Source organism: Symphodus melops, assembly GCF_947650265.1.
Source record: "Symphodus melops genome assembly, chromosome: 3".
NCBI classification, from domain to species: domain Eukaryota; kingdom Metazoa; phylum Chordata; class Actinopteri; order Labriformes; family Labridae; genus Symphodus; species Symphodus melops.
Window position 1 is genome coordinate 14,010,539 of NC_136693.1, and position 21,118 is coordinate 14,031,656.

The 21,118-nt window shown below is 42.4% G+C and overlaps 1 protein-coding gene across 2 annotated transcripts in view; it reads left to right on the forward strand.

The window, feature by feature from the left end:
* The window catches only part of LOC306821611 (uncharacterized protein), a 113,575-nt gene that overhangs the window by 42,548 nt on the left and 49,909 nt on the right, over window positions 1–21,118 (forward strand). The window contains exon 5 of one of the 2 annotated variants that reach the window (XR_013778818.1): window positions 20,585–20,702. The exons of the other annotated variant lie outside the window; for it this stretch is intronic. The gene's annotated coding sequence lies outside the window, so the exon portion shown is untranslated. The remainder of the gene's footprint in view (window positions 1–20,584; window positions 20,703–21,118) is intronic. 2 annotated transcript variants of the gene reach the window in all.

Here is a 21,118-nt window from a genome sequence, read left to right on the forward strand (position 1 = left end):
AGCACATTATTTTTTGCACGTGATTTTTTTTTTTTTTAATATAATTTGTTTCCTGACAAATAATGTATGCTTAGATTGTTGTTATTACTTTTGGATGGTTTCTTCTGTGTGCAGACTGAAAACTTATTTCCAGGGAAACTAAAGTAAGTGAAATAAAACGGAAGCGGAAGCCAAGTCGTATACTAATTTGAGCACATCAGCGCCTTGATTAACAAGTGCGTGTTTCCGCAATCCAAAAGGATGTTTTAAATAAGTTTCTTTGTAACTCTTCACCACTTCTTTACACAGAGCCACAGTTGTGTTATTATCACTGGCCAGAGATGTCATTGCTCTGGCTGAGCACAGGAGATTTTTTTTTTTGAAAGACTGCCTGTTTAATGGGTTTCTAATGATGGCTCATGTTCAACTCAACGTTAGAGCCAATGGGAAACAGAATAGCAGTCTGTCCCTTTAAAACAACCCTCGGCCTCAGGCTTCACAGAAGACCCACTATCTCTTGACATCTCCACACAACTGGCAGTCAGTCGGAAGACCACGCTATTCAATTAGCTCTAATGAATTGTAATATTGTGCAATTTGAATCAGCTTCTAATTTTGCATAATTGCAGGATAATTTCTGAATGGGTTTGATTAAAGCTACATATGTAAGTGAAAGAAGGACATGAGTTCAACCAGAGGTAGGCCTGTTTGTGAATATACCAGTGAGCCTTTTTTTACTGGCTTGTGCGGGGGGGGGAAAAAGTGCAAATATGATGGGACAACTTTTTTATTCTCTGCTTATTAAATTTGCAAGGTCAGGCACAATGGACGAGGCTGTTTAAGCTGCTGAGATAGTACATTGCCCAATTAGATGAGGTCCTTCCAGTGATAAGCTGCACTCTCTGTGTACTAAAGCGCTGTGACCTTGAAATCATTGTAAAGATTAGTTTGAGCTGTCCTGCCTAACAGTGCTGGCTTTTGCTTTACAGGCTCTCCTGGTTAGCTGCAGTCTGAGTAACATCCTGTCAGGTCGCTCCAGTAAGAGTTGGGCGAGTGCACAAATGTATTCCAATTACAGGAACATTTCTGCCATGTCTTTGTTTATTGAGCAGCTTATGAAACTGAATGGCAACGGTGAAGGAACCCCAGTTTGGCTGTCTTTTTGCCATCCTCTTCTTACTCACTATGGTGGCCACTCATGGAAAAGGAGAGCCTAAGTCACACTACATTAGTTTGGTGGTGGCTGTTGCTGCAAAGAGCCATTACTCTTCCCTGACAGTATCAAAGAGAGCAGCAGAGCCTCTCTCTCACCATGCACCACTCGCAGGAAATTGCCTCATACTTCAGCAGGCAGGAGGTGAAACGGCAGCGACACCCATGCATGTGTCACTTTCTGGGCTCAGGGCTTGGGTGGGAGTGGGCTTTGGTGTCACACACAAATGTTGGCTGGGGAGCAGTACAGGAGCGCTGCCCAGGGGAGGAGAGGCCAGGCAGTGCAACAGAAGCTGAGCTCTGGTTGTGTACTGTAATGGCGATTCTTGACGATTGGAGGCTGTGTAGACTGGACTGCTGCAATTTTGGACCCTGAATCATTGTTTTGTGGAATGTAGTGGATATTTTTAAGAGCTTTTTTTTTTTTTATCCCATTCATGTTTTACACAGTCAGTGTCGGTTAGTTTAGCAGTGACTTTTGCAAACAGGAGGATTACTCTTTTTTTTTTATTAATGATGCACTGATCCATTGTTTTGAGCTCCATTTAAAGGTGCTTTATGTATCTGCTGATAGCAGTCCTATCCGATTCAAGTGTTAAAGGAATTATCGATGTTTGTCATGGTGAGACCAGGAATCCTTGTGTAAGGCCTTATCTGGTATTCCTAACTTTGTAAAACAACATTAAATATGAAATAAATACATATAAACGAGCCTTATTGTTATCTCAATGTGCTTTTTACACTTGCAATATGACACTCAACCTCTGCTGTTACAGCAATTTCTCATTCACTGCAAACTGAATTTAATCACTTCCACGCCATCACCCGCAAGTTTCTTGCATCTTTGTAATGTTGTTTAATCTCATCCCGCCACCCCTCACTGCATTGGCTGTGCAGAAATCACAAGCAGACGAAGACGTTGGTGAAATAAAATATCTTAGCCCTCGGTGTTAGTATCCTCTGTCTTTTGTTGGCACCACCTAGCAACTGACACGACTACCACAGCACTGATGACAGTGGCTTAAGGCGCACGCACGCTAGCTAATCTGCTCAGTGCCAAAGCACGCGTCACCCACAAAGTTGAGTCCGTTTGACTCGTGCCAGCGCTCCGATCTGCGCTCAAGCACGCCACTCTTTGTTGGCCCTGGCATACTTGGAAGCTTAAGCACGGTGCAGCTTCATGCACGAGCACAAACATGGGTACACAATGTAGACAGCCGTCATTCTGGAGAACTTCTTCACAACAACAACTTATGGAGTGTTGTGACTGTACCTGACTAAAGGCTGGTTCACACTGATTTCCAAAACTTTAGAGACCACACACATGTCGATAAATAATCAGAGGTTTTACAGTTTCGGTCGTACAGTGTGTGGTGTGCGGCCACACGGCAACATCAACACACCACACACGAACCGATTTCACTCGCGAACGTCCCCCGATCAGACGGGAAATCTCGCGAAACCTCTCGAGATCAAACAGGATTCCAGAGTCAACAAACGGGCGAAGAGGATGCAATGGCGATTGTTTGTGCTGTGTTTTTATCTGAAAAAACCCCCCAAAAAAAACACGTTTTAAAAAGAGCGGAGCGGAGACTACGAGAGCATGAGCTGTACTTGTTACATGATGATATGGAGGTATTGTTTCGCTACCGGTGTTTCCTTGCCACTCCGTCACGTCGCTTTCTGATTGGCTACGCGTCACAGTCAACAAGCTCACGCAGGTTTTTCCCCTCGGGGGACACCACACATGATCAGAAATCGGGCCAAAACAATCCAACATGTTGAATATCCCCGATTTGAGATCGGAGCACTCCCGACATTCTTCCGACCAGACGAGAGCAGTCTTAACACACCACACTCGGCAGGATGATCTTGTAAGATTATTTTATGATGATCGGGGCGTCCTTAAGATTATTGGAAGGGGAGAATCGGGGGCCAAAATTGGCGTAATTATCCTGCCGTGTAAACCAGGCTTTACATGACTCAAAATAAGCCACAAAGTCAGTAAAGTAGCTGTCATGTTCTCTGTGTTGTTCTCCGATTTGCTTCATTTATTTATTTTTTTTCCGCCTGTCTTATAAACTAAGCACACTTCATAATTACATACAACAATTCATGCGTTGTATTCTGACCTTATGTACGAGAGGTAACCGCTGTCAGGCCCGCTTGGACCTGGAGCAGTGTAAGTGCAGGCTAGCAGGGGAGGCTTAAGCACGCCACAGGACAACTTTGCCTCGTGAGAGTGCGCTCTTAGTATGTGCGAGTGCTTGCTGGAGTGACTTGATTGCAGACTGTCAACAACACCCAATCTTAACTATATAAGTCACTATTTGTCAATAAAAGATATCAGTTAGCAGTATCGGCATGATCCCTACATTTGATGAACTCCACTTTTATTATACTGATACAGCACATTTTTTCGTTAATGTGTACCAGTCTAAAAGAAAAACAAGATTTATACATTTTTTGTGATGATCATAACTGAATATCATTTTCAGAATTGGTGTAGGGATGATATGATTGATGACTTATGACTCATATCCCCAATGCTCTTGAGCATCGTATGGCGAATAATAGACTTTTTTTCTCCAAGCCCACACGGTAAGCAACATGCCTCTGTGCTTTGAAGAGTCGTGGACGGTTTCTTGTTTGCAGAGAAAATGCATGTACACTATTTATAGAGATAGGAGGTGAGCTCTTTAAGGGATGGGGGGGTAAAGATGTGTTGATGCCATTCCATCTTCTCTCGCATCGTGCCACACTGCACCGATCAGTCTCTGCAGATGTCTCGAGAGGACAAATGTTTATTGCTATTATAAAGCAGCCTTTGTTGTGATCGTGTGTGCTCTCTGTCCCCGTCTCCTTGTTTCTGCTCTCCTTTCATTTTGTGCTGGGGGGGGGGGGATTGGTGCAGCCCGCCGCCTCTGCGGCTCTGTGATTAGAAAGGGAGGGAGGGAGAGTGCTTCTCAGCAGGACTCTCTGTTTTATATTCATCAAAAGAGCTGCCTTTGATTTGCTCCCTCTTTGACGTGTGACAGCATGGACTGCAGCACCACACCGCTGCTAAGGAAATCGTGCACTTACTAGCCCCTCTTCAACACTACCCTAACCCCCCCCCAATTCACCCTTTCACCCTCCTCTCCTTCCTGCCATCCTCCAGCCGTGCTCCTTACCAATGCAACAATTACAGTCACCACTCTATCCCCACCACCCCCCCCCCCCCCCCGCCCCCCACAGTCTCACACCTCAGGCCACTGCACCAGCTTATTCATTTCTTTATTTTTGATATTGCTGCTCGCCTCAAATCATCACACTTTTTCCAAGGTCATCCCGGCTGAGGGGCTGGCCGCCTCTTCCTTGCATCTTGAGAAATAGATGGATAGACAGGCTGACTGGAACAACGAAAATGAAGACTAACAACAACAACGGTGAAAAGCAGACATCCTGAAATCCCTTCTTTATTAGAAGTCTTTGACCTTTAAAAACAAACATGCTTACCACACTTCACAGTTTAATTATGTCTATTTGCCTTTTACTGATTTATGTTTTTAAATTCATCTTTTAAAATCCTGGCCTGTGGTGTGTGCTTGAAAGCTTGTTAATACTTTCAGTTTTTATGTCGAAGTAAGCTTTATCAGCCTTCAGTTTAACAAAGCAGAGGGAACTTGTAGAATATGTCAGTGTGTGTGTGTGTGAGTGTGTGTGAGTGTGTGTGTGTTTGACCTTCAGCTTGTTGGAAGAAATGGCAGGTTTCTCAGGTGTATAACCACCCTCAACAATCATACAGTCAATTCTGTCTAGTCTGGGATAACTCACACTGCAATCACGTCCACGTTCATACATACACCTTCACCTCCCTGTTCAAACATTGTCCCATTCTCACCGTGCTGTGTGCAGGTACGCACACGCATCGCCATGTTTGAACAGGACCACTCTGTACCACTGAGACTGAGCCGCTTATTAACGGCATCAATTATTAAAGAAATCTCCAACTCTGCAAACACAGCGAGGAAGAGATCAGATGGTCAGAGAGAGAGAGAGAGGACACACTAAGGCCATGTGCTGCTTGAGCCTTTATCCATGCACTGGTCACTCTAACAAGATTCCCGGGATAAGTTTTCCAAGAAAGAGAATGCAAACAAAGATGAAGCACACTATAGAGCACACCTGATGTTAAAAAAAAAAAAAGTTTACACATTACAAATTGTGTTGGAGCAGTGTTTTGACTAACTGTTTCTCTGAACTGTTCCCAAAGTTCTTTTGATTTTGTTCTTTCAGTGTACAAACGGATACCATAATTGACGAAAATTGGGTTTCAGTTAGTAACATTTTGAAAAGAATCAACCACAACACAAATAAGACGCACACAAATCCATTCATACAAATACAACAAACTGTGATTTCATCATCACTCTAACTTACCTTACTTTGTTTCATGTAAAGCATGTAGCGATAGCTTTTTCATGTGAACTAAGGTTCACATTGTTGTGGCTTTCTCAACAACATGAAACATGGAGCTGTCCATCTGTGTGCCTGAGCTACGATGTGTACATTTCGTCTTCACTTCAAGCCTTCCCTCTAATTCTTTGTCTTTATCTTAAGTGTCTCCTTTGACAAGAAACCTTCAGTTCATCAGTGTTACTGTAGCTCTTGAGAGCTTTTTGCTTAGTTGACCAATAACGCCAACCGAAGTGCGAAGGCATCAAAGTAATAGCTAGTCACTGTGCATTAATAAGAACAGGGTGTGGAGGTCACAGCACCTTTCCTTGTGTGGAGGCATCAGTTTGATTTCGCTGTCAGCCGGGATGGAGTCTGATTGGAGTTTGATGCTGTGCTCTCACTGTGTGATAGCCCTCCTCAGCAGATGACACCGGACTGTTCAAGGTGAACACTCTGTAGCCCTGTCTACATGCATGCATCTTATCACCGTCTCCCTAATGGTCCTTCACTTAGCTCTCAGGCATCTTCTCCAGCACTCAAGACAACGTCACCCTCTGTCATTTCAAATGTTCACTTGCCCCAGTAAGCAGGCGCAGACGTCGGGCTCTTTCTCCCTCTGTGCCACTTGACAGAAGAAAAAAAAAAGGGGGCGGCAAAGGAGACGAGAGCAGATGGGAGGAAAGAGAAAAAAGGGGTGTTTTAAAGTCTGCGATGCTGCACTTTGTGTCAGAAAAGGCACATCTAGCTCCCTGTAATCTCAGGAACCATGGTGTGGTATGTCAGTGTTAAGTTGAGACCAAGCTTTTGGGGGGGGGGGGACTGGGGGGGGACTGGCTCTCTGTGGACTTGCATGTCTACAGTTCCTCTGTAGCATCGAAACCCTGCAATCCTTCTCAAAAGGACAAGTGTGTATCTGTTAAAGATTCCCTGTCTTTCTTGAGACAATACATTCCTCTCCCCTCTCATTCCCTTACTTTGGGACCCACAGGACCCCCCCCCCCCCCCACCCCCCCTGACATAGTAATGTCAGTTGTAGCGGACCTTTGTGTGCCTGGCAGACAATATATTAATAAATCGGCTAATGCTTAACATTAGGTCTAACCTTGTTTTTCGTGGCAAGGATGTGGTTGTAAAACATGTTTTAATCTTATATCTCATTGATATGTAATACATCTGCAATAGTGCTAAACTGAAATCACCCCACACAAACCTCCCACAAGATGTCTGTGTTTTTCACCGGCTTGACTTTTCTTCACTATCTGACACATCCACTTATCAGTATAACCACAGCAATGTAAATCATGTCGAGAGGAAGAGGCAGAGGGTGAGTTTGTTTGCTTTTTTTTTTTTTTTTTTAAGGGCATACACTGTTCTGTTTTATTTATGGTGTTTGTGCATTATGAAGTCAAGTTTGTTGCGCATCACTATCATGTCATCGCTTTATCTTTAGTATGCTTCCCTATTGTCTGCTCTCCTGCAGATGAAGTCAAGAGTGTTTGATAGGGCTCTTGACACAGCTCAGCTGCAGCAACTCACCTCCTTTGTTCTCTCGGGAAAGGGTGCCAAATTCAATGGAAAGGAGTAAATAGGAAACTGCTTCAAAGTCAATACTTTTTTACCTCAAGAATCTGACATATTTGTGCACTTGGCAAGATAGTTTGGCATCTGGATAGGATTAAAAAAAAAAAAAAGAAAAAAAAGAAATGTTCAATATTGGTGTAAAAGCTGGAGCACTACAACAAATAATACACCAAGCGTAACTGACCTAATCTCATCAGTGACATCTACCCCAGACAATCTCGTGTTTCTTGCAGAAAAAAATATGTGGAAAAAAAAAAAAAAAAAAAAATCTATTTCAAATTCAGACACCTGTTCACACAGAGCCAACTGCAAGCAATTATTTGCCTGTGGTCAGCATTTGCCCTATCTGTGTGGATTAATGGTGAGAATGCTGACCTGGAAGCCATGCAGCTGTGATGCTGTCACACCTGAGTGAGTTGACTCGACTTAGGCTGCAGATAGACTGTCCGAGTGTGTGGGGGGGGGGGGGGCATTAGAGAGGAAGGCTAAACTTGGTTGGAAAAGTATTGAGCCAATCCCTATATGCAACCACAGTTCTTGTCTGTCTTCCATACCAATAACCTCCAACAGAGGTGATGCTTTCGAAATGAACCTCTGCATTATGTAGATAAACCCAAGTCATGGGTCACAGTGACAGATAAGAGCCTGTTTTTAACTGGGGCAGTTTTACACATCATCTCTCACGTCCAAGTAGTGGATAGGTTGAAATTGGCCAAAGTGTGTTTGCGTGGGACAGAATGTGTCTGCCCATGTGTGACTGCGAGCTAATGTTTTCAGTGAGTGTGTACATGATTATGTGTACATTTGTTTAAGAGTGTTGTGTGTGGGACTTTACTTGGGCGTGAATGTGATGGGAGCGAACGAGTGTGAGGGTGCGAGCCCGTGTGCGTCCGCTCTGGCGGCGAACGTGATTGTGTTTTGATTAGGTCTCAGCGGTGCGCCAAGTTCAGGCCTTGTTGAGATTCTCGCCGCTCTCACGTCCCCATCGCTTTCCCAATTTGACAGTTGATGGGATCTCAGATGGAATGTGTGTGTTTGAATTGCTTGCCATATACATAACAACCTAATTTCTCTTCTCAATCTGTCACTTCATTCCCCCCCCCCCCCCCCCCGTTTTTTTTTTTTCCTCCACCTCATCTCTATCTCTTTCTTCTCTTCTTTCTGGCCCTCTTCGATAGCTCAGTCCACTTTCATAGGATTTCACAGGGTTCAAGGGCAGTGCCAAGCCCTGCCTTTATGGGGGGATGCTTTTTCCTGCTGTTGTGTTCCTTGTTTTCTCTGTGCCACAAGTCTCTTCATCCAGAGAAATCCAGATATAGTAGGGTGAACTATTGGTCAACAACATTCTCTCATTGCACAGTTCCTACAGTACTGCTCTAAGTAGCAACTGTGTCTAGTACTCAACTGCTGATTTCTTATTGTACACTTGGTTGGGCATGCACAGCGTGTGTGGGAATTGCTTATGAGTCCCTAACTTGCTGCAGTAACTGCTTTGTTCTTGGAGTCTTATCCGAGAATCATTTTTACATAAATAAAAGTCCCAATGATTGTCCCTCCAAATGCCTCGTGATAATAACACTTGTTTAAGAGGCGTGTTAATGTGGCTGGCCTATTGTTAATGGAATTTCAGTCTCACACAAACCTGGCAAAACAGTTTCTCTGTGGCTTACAAGGAGTACCTCTGGTATCGCGCTCGTTTTGTTTTTTTTGAAAGTCCAAAAATACACAGTTCAGCTTATTTATTCAAAACTATCAATTTGAAGAATGAAGTCATCACAGATTGAAGAACTTGGGATGTATCTAGGGACTATTTTCATAGCTGGTTAAAAGGGTCTCAAGGTAAGAAAAAAAAAAACAATCAGTCAAATGGAAACTTGTCTGGAGGTAAAGCTGTTTGGTTTGCAGAGTATGGCCAACATTGGCCGTGCTGGCAGCACCAACCTCTGGTCACTTTCACATTCACGTTGTATATGTGGTTCCACAATGCACCAATCGATACAACCAGCCTATGGCTACAGCCGTGGCTGAAAAAAAACGAGTCTAAAAATTCAGCTGATTCGTGATATCCTGTTCAGTCAGCCAGTTGCACACAGCCCTAAATAGAACGAGGGTAACTATCGTAGAGTAAGAAAGACAAATCTCTGATACATTTTCCATGAGAGGTAACCCAGTTAGCACATGAGCTGTCTTATTTAGTTTACATGTTATGTGTATCATGATGTGACCACTGCATACCAGTAGTAGAGTCATGTCAAAGTGTCCTTGAGCGAGACCTGCTTTTTCTGAGTTGTAGCCTGGAGATAGACTCTGCCGTTTGATAACTTTTTGTGTCTAATGTTCAAACGGCTTGGTTTTAGTTTATTAATGCGCCTTCAAATATAAAGTGGCTAAAATGAGTTTGGTTGCTCTATCCGGTTGTCTGTGATGACATGTGACGCCAATGTCCAGCTGAAGTGTGTGTTTCTTGATGGGTGTGTTCAGACAGTGCTGTGGTAATGAGCCCTGACAGCAGCTTGCTTTAGTATTAAAAGCACATCTCTTTCCCCTTTCAAAGGCAGTAAAGCATCTTGGGATGCAGTGAAATGTTTACAACGCTGTGGTTGGCTCCTGCATCTCTACCGGCTGTGCAGGATATTATTGCCTCTAATCACTCATCCTAGGCCATCAAACTAGGCCTCCCCTTCCTCACGCCCCCCCCCCCCCCCCCCTTTAGGACTTTAGAAGTCCGCATTACAAGGACATCTTTAATGGCCTCCCAGAATAGTTATAATCATGAACTCCGGTTAAATAGTTTTCTCATTATTCCTGTAGTGCGTGAGGTGGGATACTATAAAGCAGTACGGGCTCTTGTGTTTTGTGGCTGTCTGTAACCTCAAGGTTACGAAGAAGTGTGTTAGGTGAGAGATTTTACTGCAGGCTTGTGAGAGTCAAGCTCTTGGTACATGGGGAACACCAATAAAGACAACAAGCTCAAAGAGTGATGGGGGGGGGGGGGGGTTACAGCAGAACTGCTTTCATTCAACCCACAGTGTTATTTTCCTACTCATAGTTCATCCCTCTGCAGGTGACGTCCTCTCTGTAACTTGCCCTTTAATATCGAACTCAAACTCATCGCTGAGTAAGATCAGCTAGATAGCTTTATTGTCCCTAATGTGATATTCATATTCACAGATTCAGATATGTTCCAGTGGGAGTAGACTGATAACACAAACAACATATATCATCAGACAGAGATTATACTGGGCATGGATGGATGGATGCTTGTTGAGCTCGTATCTTTGTATAATGAGTGCTGACAGTCTAGTGGAGGCTTCACATTCTGACCGGGATGTTTATTTGAACTTTTTCCCCCACGTTATGTGTAGTGACTGTGCACACTAACACACGGCTACAGCAGCTTGCAGCACCTGCAGATAATGGTGAAACCGTAGACGCACGACGGATAATCTTCAGCTTTTTAAAGCTTCCTGATACATCACTCTAAATCCTAACTCGTATCGAGACAATCAGCCAACAGACAGTCCAAAGTGCACACTGTACATACTTGTCATCAACTTTGATTTGATTTAATATGGATTTCGAGGGTTGCCTGTTCTGATCAGATATCTATATGAACCTAAATGTTGATTATAAACATATCCTACACCATGACATACATCACAAATTCCCAAAACGTTGGCACGTCGTGTAAAACGTCAATAAGAACCGAATATGCTGATTTGCAAAACAATGAAATCCTGTATTTAATTTGAAATAGCACGATGAGAACATATCAAATGTTGAAACGTCCTCATTGGACGCCACCCTGGAGTCCGACCAGAGAACCATCGCCTGTCGACTGAGACCGCCGGGGAGATCCAGTGAACGCCTCGGGCGCTCTTTTCTACCTGTGGCCTTCAAACTCTATCACTCCTCCACTTTCTGCTGCGGGACAAATGGAGTTTCACTTCCAGATCATGTGTAACCTGTTTATAAATGCCAGGTGCAAATACTGTGGTAATTCCTTCCTATCACTTCACTAGCTTGTGCACGTTGGTTTAAATGATCACCTCGGTAAAATCAGTCTCTGGAGATAGCATTAACTAAGCGTGGGTCTGAACTCTTAATGCTACTGTCAATACTTACTGTTGTGCTTATCTTTCTCTTTACGATGAAATTCTGGTTCTCACTCTGTTATTGTCGAGACATGCTTCTCTCACACGCGGGCCTGAATCACACGCATGCACAAGCACGACCTGTGGACACGCCTGAAAAAAGAGATGCCAGAGTGTGGCGGCAGCACCCACCGGGAGCGCTCCCGGAGCTGGTGGGGGTTCGGTGCCTTGCTCAAGGTCACCTCGGCAGTGCTCGAGAGGTGGTCTGGCACCTCTCCAGCTCTCAGACCATATTTTGGGACTTGAACCGGGGACCCTCCAGTTCCCAACTCAAGTCCCTACAAACCGGTGGCAAAATTTGAATTGAACCTTTCCAGAAGTACAGAAACACTTGGTATTGTTCTTTATATTTCTCCTTTTACTTCTCTAATACGAGATGCTGCTTTGTGTTTCTCTTTGATCTTTTTCGCATCTTTTTCAGAAGTTTGAAGTCTGACGCAGCGATCTGACTCTAAAGGAGAGCGCCGCTGCAACATCTTAGTTGGACGGGGTCAACAAAGGATCCGAATTCGATGCGTTTCATTTTACGATTTTGAAAATCTGCCGAGATAATCCTCCATTCTTATCCCTCTGATCCCAAGTAACAAACCATCAGAACAGGTCCAGACACCTTGAGTCCACCACTCCTCTTCTGTAGGGATCTCAATGAGTGTGGGACTCACACATATACGTCGTACATATGAAACTCTGAGTCAGCATTTTATTAAAAACAAAATTTTTATATGCAGCTGTGTTTACCAAAGTGTGTCAGTAAATTGAAGAACAGCAGAATAGCAATATTGAAATGTAAAAAAAAGTCTGAGTTTAAGTCAAAAGGTTATTTAAATTGGCTAAGGGGTCATGCCTTTGAACTCTCTTTTTAAGTGAAGAAAACCACTGATATTTGGGTTTAAGCTCTTTGTTCTTCAGATACCAGAAACATGTTCCTCTCTTCAGGCCAAGTCTTGATTTTCTGTCACAGATTTAATTTCCTCTTCTCTACCACATTTCTTTCATCACATCAGGCACAACAAGATGCCGGAGTTGCAACTAAGCAGAGAAAGAGTGGTTGTTCCGATAAGCAGCAGCCATGTGTTTAAGTTCATGATGAAAAGAAGTCTGGCTTTGTTTATTAGTGAGAAAGAAGTAGGTTGCTATACTGTTGACTGTGCAACACTAATTAAAATCCCAGGAGACTTAGGACTTTTCAAGATGTCTTTAAAACTTTGCGGTGCTTTTTGAAATGCATTTCTATTTTTAGATGATCTAATTGGTGTCATCCTGGCAAACTGGAGTGTGCGTAAACACGCTCGCACGTCAGGCGTGCATCGCACACACGCGTGCTACGGCTCTGCTGTATTTTAGAACGGGTGCCTTCAAAGTGTGGTAAAGCATAATGTGTATGTATCAGCAGACATTGGAGGCAGTGATAGAAAGGCTTCATCTGTGAATCTTAGAACCATGTGGTGCAGATTATTGTCTTGTGACAGTTGAGACTGTTGCTGCTGTTCTCACTTCGGCGTCACCCAAACGCACTGCTGATACTGCATGTACAGATATTATCGCAGGTACTGCAAAAGACGGGTGTCATCCCACCGGCCTTATAGGTTCATTAAAGAAAAGCCACTTTTGTTTAGTACTGCTCGAGCGCTGGCACTGCCCCGCTGCTTAACAAAAGCCTCTCTGCCTGCCTGCCTGCCTGCACAGTATCCGTAACTGTATAACTGAAAAATAGTTGACTGGAGATGTGTGTTGGCAGTAGGCGTGTGTGATATGATGAGGATATCATATCACACTTTTTAAGACTACTTTTCAGACTTGTGTCCTCATTTCCCCCCCCCCCCCCCCCCCCCCCCCTTTTTAAAAAAAATTGTTTTCATGTCACAGTTTTTCACATGTCATTCAATACATTCATTTAAAAGCATCTGGACTGTCAGAATGCTTATGTTTCTGCACTTGTTTTTACCTGCAGATTTCCAAATGTTGTAGAACGTGCCTGAATTGACTTAAGTTGTGTCCATGTTCTTGTACGAATGGCAAAAATATGTTCATTTAAAATAATCCAGAAGGTGATCCATATCTGTGGCAACATGGTTAGCAGTGAAGAAGTGACCTTATCCTTGTTTTACTGCAGTTTTATTAATAAAGGGGCTGGAAGAACTTTTAATGACAGACACAGCGGGAAGTCTTGTTTCACACTCTGCCTGCTGCACACACAGAGAGAACTGCTGAGATCACTTTGAGTTGAATGCATTGAAAGAAATGACACAGTCCTATTTGCACTAATACTAACGCTTTTTTTTAACGCTTCCAGGAGCACAGCGTCTGTACAGGAGGTGCACAAACTGACCACTCGGCCACTGGAGCCCCAGTCTATTTTTAAATGTAAACTAACTAATGTAAACTTTCTGCAAGAATTCTGCAAGCCAATCCTCCACAACACATGCGTATGCTACATGCATTATGTGGATGTAGTGTTTTGATCTCCATTCTTACACAGACTGTAATCTTGGGGATTGTTAGCATTAGCTCCTGTGTGAGGCTTTAACGAACATCCTCTACCACTGGGAAGTTTTTGGCTGATTTGACCAATTTGCTTCCCTTGGATAGGAGGCCTACTTGTAGTTCAACTCTGATTACCAGGAATAAGTTGGTAGTAAATGAGATTGCAGTGGATAAGATGGGAAAAAGGAGGGGGTAGGGAGAAATGATGAGATAGAGGGGGGGGGGGGGGGGTAATAGAGAGGAGGAGAGCAGTGTAGCAGTAAAAGATGCATTAAGCAATTACAGTTGGGGAGCAGAATGAGGTGATACGATAATCTTTCCTGTAATTGTCATAGCTTTCACAAATGATTACAGGAGAGCAAAGGAGAGACGAGCAAAACTCCAACAGCATGCCGTACTTCACCATGCTGTTTTGACATCACTGCATGCAAATACTGGCAATATACCACATGTCACACATTCATTGCTGAAGTACAAGAAGATAATTGTAATGTATTCTCCAGGTAATTAAAACCTAAATAAGATCCACCGGAATCCAATGTGCCTTTATGAAGTCAACACTAACGCACCTCTGCCTCTGAAAGGTATCTACACGTTCACACCATCTGCAAACTCACGCTTAAATAATTATGTATGCATCAATATTTGACGAACAACAAAGACGTTTGCTCCATGCAGCATTTTCCAGCTAGAGCCATGGGATTATGTTAACAGTGTTAACACAACCTCATCTATGATTCATTTATTACCAGAACCCAAGCCACCACTGTTTTTACTCCTCAGAGCTGTGTGCAGCCTGTCTGTTGGAGATAGCTGGGAGAAATTCCGAGGCTAGGCTCCAGAATGGAAAGATGGGTATGAAAAGGAGGACGGTGAGACGACAGAGAAATGTAACCTTTTGTGGATGTTCAGTTTGAAGCTGTTACTGCAGCTCTCGCTCCCCCCCTGTTTCTCTCGTTGGCTCCTCTCAGTCCTCCCCTCCCTCCTTTACTGCAGGTCCTTCCAGCCTTTATTAATGCTAATTTATGCAGCCTGGCTGGCACAAAACCAGCAGGGAGGGGCCCTCTCCCTTGATTACCAGCAGTGAGAGCAGGGGGGTGTGGGAGGCTGGGGCTAGGGTGACCTGGACAGACACCTCATTTAATTTAATACATTGGAGCATGCAGCAGCGGGGGAGTTGGGGCGCGGGAGGGAGATAATCAAGAGGCTGGGCTCTTATAAATGTGCTCTGAGATGACATGGAAGAGATTGGATTTGGAAACGAAGAGCAAAGAAGAGCAAAGCCAAGCGGAACACAATTGATTGATTCCATTCAAGTGATCGTAGCTGCTGATGAGGAATGAGTTATTTGAATGTTTTCTGAGGAAGGAGGGTCTGATGAGCTTTTTAAAAAAATAATAATAATAAATTCAACATAAGTGTTTTCGTTCCCTATTCCTTTTTCAGCAAGCCATCCCCTTTGCAGAAATAGTCATTGCAATGTTATGCAGCAAAATATGTTACAGACAGCAAACTCACCACAAGAAACATGGCTACCTGACTATCTCCTAAATGCAGGGGAATAAACATTAGATTTAGATCTTACTGTACCAACAAACTGAGAATTAATTAGTTCTTCCTGGTGTAAAAGGTGATGAGCTTTTAGTCGGATTTAAAACTGACTCGGTTTAAAATGGACACTTTTCTATAAGCCGATAGGGCAAAGCAGACCATCAACTCGAAGATTGACCATGTCTATATATATTTTTTTAATACCTGTTACTGCTGCCACTGGGTCAGATTCCAGCAGAGCAATTTACAGCATGCAAATAGAAAAGGCTGTTGTTTACAATTTCCACAGCAAACTTGCTCAGTGTGCAGTACGTTCGCCTTTTAAGGATCAGGACTAGATTTAGTCCGAGAATACGAGATGCACACGCAAGGACGGGATCAGCAGAGAGATAAGATTTACCTCAATGTCAGCAGGGGCCGCCACATAAACAAAACAAACAACTCTCTGGTAAGTAGCGCTTTTTCTAATACTTTATAATGTATTTATGGTTTTAACCAGTTTGTAGAGATAGTAGGAGAGATATATACAACACTATTTTCCTTTGTAATAACTTATAACCAACTTCAGTCACCAGGTCAAAACGACTTCCACACAGAAATGATGATTAGCTTCTTTTAAAATGATTTCATAGAATGTCATAGAGGAGGAACTGGACATAAATAATCTCCTGAATTGTAATGTTCAAGACACTGGGCTGTAATTTAACAAAAGTATGGAAAAGAAATAATTCGTAAAACAGAGTTTTTGTACCAGTTAGCATTACCTACTGTTTTTGGTAAAATGTAATGCAGGGAATCAATCAGAGTAGACTTTCACTGTCAACAGAAGATGGTATACACATGTTTTTTGATCTCTAGTTCTGCCTCAGAACATCACTTTTTTTTTCAGCCTTTAAAGCTGATAGGCATATCTGTCAGTATCCCGGGTTGAGTCCTCGGGCCTTTTTAAGGTAAGGTGATACCTGAACACCCTGTTCTCTTACATGAGCAGTCCCATCCTGAGGCTAGTGCGCCATGCAAAGACATCAGCTGAGAGTTTGACACACCAACCGCCCATCCCTTCATCCATACTGTGACGAATGACAGGAAATCAGATGGTGGCCATGACAGGCAGATTATGAGATCCCTCTGTCTACAAGACTTAGCTCTGTCTCTGCTTCTTAATCGTTAAATGTGATTTAAGCAAACAAACGCAGCATTATTAGATTAGTCAGAAGGACATGCAGTCTTTGTTGCTGATTATCTTTCCCTTTTTAATGAAATGCTGCTTGAAATTAACATTGCTTTCACTAATTTGATTTAGCTTTGCCCGGAGAAGTACCAGACAGCTCTCCTTTGCCTGCAGTCAGTTTGAGATCCTTGTCAGGGGGCTTGATATCAAATGTTGGTGGAAGGCAAACATTTCCGTTCTTCTGCAAAGTTCACAGGAGTAGATTGAGTTAGTGTTTCGGCACTATGTGTCCAGATGCCTTTAGGTGATACCAGAGAGTGACAGACAAAAGCACACTTAGATTAGTGAATAGTAAAGGAACATAACATGCATAATTTAATAAACATGAAACTTAATGAAATCTTAAAGTCACTGTCATGGTGAAATGAATATTGCACTAGTCACTTCAGTGGACACTCTACAATGCTAGTGGTTAGAAAGCTGTTGTATGCTTGAATTAAAGAGGGGTTAGCGTTCGCCTGAATAGCATGTGTGTGTGTCTGTAATTGGCTGCGGGTGCTGCATTGTTGTTGAAAATAATCCTGTCAGCATAATCCTCCTTTGTGAGGTTCATTAATTGCATTTAGGATGGGATGCAATCTAGCTGATTCAGGCCCAGCATTTGAGCCTTCTTCGCCTTTTCCCTGCACAAAGCCCCTGTCACTTCAAAGGCTAAAGGGTCGGGGAAAGGCTTTTTCTTTTCAGATTTTCATTAAAATGTACACTGCTTTTTCAACCCTGTAACCAATAAGAGTGCGGCTGTGTTGTGTACATAGTGGCAAAATGAATTAAACAGCTAGCCATCTTCAGAGTGCAGCTGCTACTTGCCACATGCTCTCCTGTTGTTGAGCTAACGGCAAAAATGATTCCTTTTCATTTCCAGCATTTGAACTTGATAGATATATTGGAGTATTTCATATTGTATATCTCAACAAAATACTAAATCTTTGAATTCTAGGTGTTAAAAGATGTGTGACAAACTGTGAGGTGTGAGCTGAATAGAAACCATACATATCCCAACACAGCATGACCACCGTGATGCATAAAATGAGATATTCAAGTTCTCTTACATAGAAGTTCCACAATTGAGAGTCCTATTTTTTTTTTTAGCTAAGGTATACCTTTGAACATTGGTTCCCAGTAAAGTCCTACATAGAGAAAGATCAGGATTTTTTAAGCAGCTCAGTGTATTACAAAAACACACAGCAAAGCCACTGCTTTCCATTTTTATTTTTCTGAATGAAACTTTAGGAAATCCATTTAGGATCGCCTTGGCAGCTTTGGCTGTCAGAGATACAGCCGCTTAAAACCAGAGGTCACCTCCACACTTGTTTAATAGCCATTCAAAGCACCTTAGTGAACGTGTTTTGCCCTGACTGGCAATAAATAGTCATGGATGGGCTGAGTTTATCTTTTCCTCATGTTTTAAAGGGATACTGTCTTTTTAAAGGACTGTAACACATGAAAACATAATAAAATACCTATCCTCTGGGGTTCTGTACATTGGTCTTGATTCTTGATAGCTTCTAGATAATTAATTTTAATTCCAGTCACAATGGACTTCAGTAGTCCAACATTCATGCAATGTCTCACCGCTGCACTGCCTGCTAGTGAGTTTACATTTTAGTTCTAAAATTACTTTGTTTGTTGCAATAATATCTGTAACACGTGACTAGGTATTCTTGGTATACTTTGGTAGTTTTTACTAAGGACCACTAACATTTAACTTAAACAGTTCTTTTAGAGCATTCCAAGATCAAATAAGGATGTGAAATGACCCAACTCTCTATGCAGGCGCTGTTAAACAGTGGTTTTCAATTGGTCTTGCCTCAGGATCCACCACCTAATGAATGACAAAAGGTGACGGAGCAGACAGACGTATACAAAAAGAGCATGTTTTAAAAGGGCATTAAAGACTTTACAAAAATGTATTCTGCAGGAACAAATGTGCTACCCACTAAAAACTGATCTGTTATCCATTTTGGGACCCAACCCACCAGTTGAGAACCACTGCTCTAAAAGAAGCGTTGCAGGAGAACAGGACATAGTACAATCTTAGAACTAGAATGACAGCCCATGCTGCAGTCTGCTGCACACAAGCTCCCCATGTGGTGCTTCAAAAACTGATAATCCTTAAAGATATGTACATCAATATATCTTCCGATCAAGGGTTAGCAGATGCAGTATTATAGAGCCCAATTGCCTTTATGTTTACACAAGGTCATGTTTTACATAAGGATACATGTGTGGTTGTTTTTTTTTCTTCATTTCTTGGTGTGCAAAAACTATATTTCTCTGCCAGGTGTAAATCAAATACCCAATGCTTTAGAATTGTCTGTCTGCGTAATAAATGAGTTGTTTCAGGCACATATTTTATAGTTTGTATTGTCATTTTTTTGGCATATGTCACACACAGCCATCTGGTTGTTGAGCATTTTTGCAGACAATTTGTTTTGTCCTTTAAGCTCAACTTAATTTTGGTGTTTAAAGCATATCAGTCCCTTTCTTCCAATTTTTTTTCTCTGGCCAGTGGCAGGAGGTAAATTGTCATGCATTGCACGTTGAACTCAGAGTATGTTGCTATGGTGGTTGCTAGGGATTTAGCCTAGAGTGACGTGGAGAGTCCAAATATTAAAGGTGTCCTGATGCAGAGGCAATGGAAGCTGCAAAGAATGAGTAATCGCTTCAGAGAAAGAGGGGCTTTATATATATATATATATATATATATATATATATATATATATATATATATATATATATAATATAACAAGAAAAAGACTGAAACATTACCTTCTTATACATGCTCATTCATTCATTTCCATGCTTGTACCAAACATGATCTGCATCTACCTAATGGTAACCACTGTTTTATATTGAATACCAAAAGATAAAAGACCATCAGACTGTTAAAAAACAGTTTGATACATAAGACTACAATACAATACAAAATACTATGATAATCACTTATCTTACAATCAGTTAAATGTGCTATGGCACATAGAATCTGTTATACGTTTCAATATTCATACAATACTGAACGTGTAGTGTCTCAGGAAAAATGAATTCCTCTAGTGGTGTAGTCATAGTGTAGTTATGTGTTGTTATGTAGCAGGTGGTTGAATGAACCTTAAAGATGCAGAACAGTTGTATACAACATTTCATGAATGGAGGGTAAGCATATTGATTCGTCAAGTGGACAACTTGTTTTGACTTGAATTCAGTTTGTGGTCTTTGACACCACATGTTGGTGCAGAAACATTTCCAGTAAGTCAGCTTGTAGTTTTCATAAGCTTTCACATCCAGTCTTACAGTCAAGTGCAATACTGCATCAGAAAGTTTGTGTTTGAAGCTCAACCAAGGCAGCGCTCTTCAGTGACTGAATTATACAGCTCATTTGAACTTGATGACACTGCAGGTATTAAATAGAATTTTTTTTCAGGCTGTAGCCCTGACTTAAATCTTTGTGATTATCCTGCAAAATTGCCATTGATGCTTTGCAAAGACTGTTTGCTTTCAATAATAGCTTTGATTTGATGTTTGCATTCTCTTTAGTGCTGTTCTCTCTGTCAGTGACTGCTTGAAATGAAGGTGTATTAGGCATGTGGCAATCAATGATGTCTTTAATGAAAAATGTCCGGTGCTTTACTCGAGAGCTCAGGGCCTTCGCAGACCTGCCCTTCCCTTCTTTCAACTTCCTGTCGTACTGCCTTCCCCTGTCTTGCAGTTCACAGCTGTAGCAGACATAATACAACCTCAGGCGGACTAGTTGGCCCAGTAAAAAGGACCTGAACCCCTGATCAATAACTTTAGTTTTGTCTTCCTAATTGCGCATTGTTTGACGTTGGTGCGAGACTATATGTAAGTGCACGTTCCCCCCAAGTGATCGACTTGAGTTCTATTACCACCGAGGATCACGGTCTGCCCCTTTCTCTTTTTTTCCTGTCCTCGCCTCTGTTCACCCGTATTCGCTTAGGAGAAAAACCTGACCTGATCGGCTTCTCCTCAGTTATCTCTGTGGGATCAGACCATCCACAGACTCTCATCAAGATGTGTTGCTCCCTCTCCAGGCCCGCACCTCTCAGACTGCTCAGGTAAATATCCGGGTTTAATGACGAACGGAAAGATTAGCCAGCAACTCTCGCTCGCTATTTCCATGAGCGCCAGGAAATTATACGAGCTCTTTTGGGGTTTTCTGCTTATTATATGATCTAATGCAGAAGCACTTTATGAGCATGGACCAGAGTACGGCGAGGGCAGTATTGATTGCGCTCATTGTGAATTATGTGAATAGATAAAAGTGTGAGTGTGCATATATATTAGGCAATTATACGTTCAGGTGCTAATGTAAAAATTTTGCTGAATAAATATGAAATATGCCTCTATCAGCATCCAACACGTGTCCCCTCGACTCTGGTCATTTGAGATGATAATTGGGATTGCGTGTTTGCCTTTTTCTGAGGAGACGAGATATTGTGATAGCTCTCCTCAGCCCGGATTTAAATGTGTA